The sequence below is a fragment of the Oncorhynchus masou genome, chromosome 13 (assembly GCF_036934945.1).
Source record: "Oncorhynchus masou masou isolate Uvic2021 chromosome 13, UVic_Omas_1.1, whole genome shotgun sequence".
In the NCBI taxonomy this organism is placed as follows: Eukaryota; Metazoa; Chordata; class Actinopteri; order Salmoniformes; family Salmonidae; genus Oncorhynchus; species Oncorhynchus masou.
In genome coordinates, this window is record NC_088224.1 from 42,199,296 (window position 1) to 42,201,702 (window position 2,407).

Here is a 2,407-nt window from a genome sequence, read left to right on the forward strand (position 1 = left end):
CAAGAGTGTGCTGTCATCAGGGCAAAAGGTGGCTACTTTGAAGAATCTCAAATAGAAAATATATATTATATTTGTTTAACACTTTTTTGGTTATTTCATAGTTTGATGTCTTCACTATTATTTTACACCGTAGAACATAGTAAAATAAAGAAAAGCACTTGAATGAGTAGGTGTGTCCAAACTTTTGACTGGTACTGTATATACACAAAGATCTTTAAAAGGGATTACAAAATAAAGTTGTGGATTTATTTCCATTGTGGGCCTTATTTTTTATTTTCTCTGCTAAATTACAGTTTTTTTGGGCATCTGTACTTTACCATTTACTTTTACTTCACTACATTCCTAAATAAAATAATGTACTTTTTACTCCATACATTTTCCCCGACAGCCAAAAGTACTCGGTAAATGTTGAATGCTTAGCAGGACAGGAAAATGGTTCAATTCACGCACTTATAAATGGAACATCCCTGGTCATCTGTACTGCCTCTGATCTGGCGAACTCACTAAACACACATGCTTAGTTTGTAAATGATGTCTGAGTGTTGGTGAGCCCCTGGCTATCCTTAAATAACTACAAAATATTAATAAAATGGTGCCGTCTAGTTTTAATCATAATATAAGGAATTTGAAATGATTTATACTTTTACATTTGATATTTTAGAAATAACATTTACTTTTGATGATTAAGTATATTTAAAACCAAATACTTTTAGACTTTAACTCAAGTAGTATTTTAATGGGGGACTTTCACTTTTACTTGAGTCATTTACTTTTAAAGTATCTTCACTTTTACTCAAGTATGACAATTGAGTCCTTTTTCCACAACTGAGAAACTGCCAGAAGCTTCTATTTGATTCTCTGGTCTCCTCTACCTTTCCTGGCTATAATGTTTTCTTTGGTTTTGAATCTGAATTTAGAGAACAGAATTTCAAAACTGAATCTGAATCTGAGGAAGTTGAATATATGACATTTTGATAAACTTGAAATGATAGTTTGTAAACTTGATACAAAGACTATGAATGCAATATTTATGATATTGAAACTGAATATTTAAATATTGAACTTGAATATTCAATTAAATAGGAATTTAATTTTAAAACAACAATGCAATATTCATTCAATTCAGTTTGAAATTACGAAACACGTTCATTTTTTTTAATTTAATGATTACATTTGTGCAATAATTCAAAATTATGGAATTCAAATACAATTTCCTGCTGGTATTGAAATTGCTCCACAGTAGCACCCAGGCACACCGCTCCCAGTTTACCTCACTACTCATAATGGGGAGTTTTAGCATACCTATGTTGGGATTGTTCTTGTTGTGTGTGACTCTGTGCAGGAATAAGAACTGTTAAGCGAGATGAGACTGCCATGTGTTCTGCTATTGTTCCCTTTCCCCTGACAATTGGAAATACATTGAAAATGATTGCAACTGCTCCAGATCTCATTGGGATCTGCTACATTATATGCCAAGAGGTCTGAATCTTCATGGCACAGGTGACAGTGTGATCACCCTTAGCAGGGTTGTTGGTTCATGCCACACCATGGAGCTGTTGCCAACAATATCGCTACATTGGTAGTATAATCCCTGTCGTCTCTCTCAGGGCTTTGTTGTCAGTAAACACATTTACTGCAGGTGGCAGTGTCTTTATACCTGTTCAAACAACACCCTCCAGGTGGCAGTATGCACCCTTTCAGTTTGCTTGCCAACTCATAGAAGTAGCAGAAGGAGAAAATGGACTACTTCAAAATGGAGATGGCCTCAATGGCACTTCCCATGCTCTCAGAGATGCCATAATGGGACATACAATAAAGCAATGTCTACCTAAGTCTATGGGTGGAACTCAAAGCACACAGTGTGCTGGTCCCTTTACCACATGGTCAGTGCTGTAGTAGTAAAAACAATAAGTGGGTAAACGCTGATAGCTGGTTGCGGTGGAAAAAAGTAATGCTCCCTATACTTTCAATTAATTTTTCTGCAAAGTGAACTGCTTATGGTAATGAAAAAAGGGACAAGAATGTAGCAGCCAGCCTTTTTATAGGGATATTCTAATTGTAAAATCATGAAAAGGTTAAGTATTCTGCATTCTTTTAAATGAAAATCATAAAGTCACAAGTATTCTTGTCTTTTTATTATGTTCATTGTGATGATAGGCCTAAACTCCTAATAAATAGATGAATAAATAGATAATGCATCACTAAAAGTGCCAAGGCTATAATGACCATGCCTCTAATGATTATCAGCATCTGATAATGGATAAATAGTTCTAGGAATCGGGTATATTGACAATAAATAAAGAGGGGTAGATAGCTGCCCAAACCTACATTATTTTAGTTCTGTGCTACTGTAACGACATGAGTTAGCAATGGTTGGAACTTGGTACATGACGGGCAGTCGCAGACA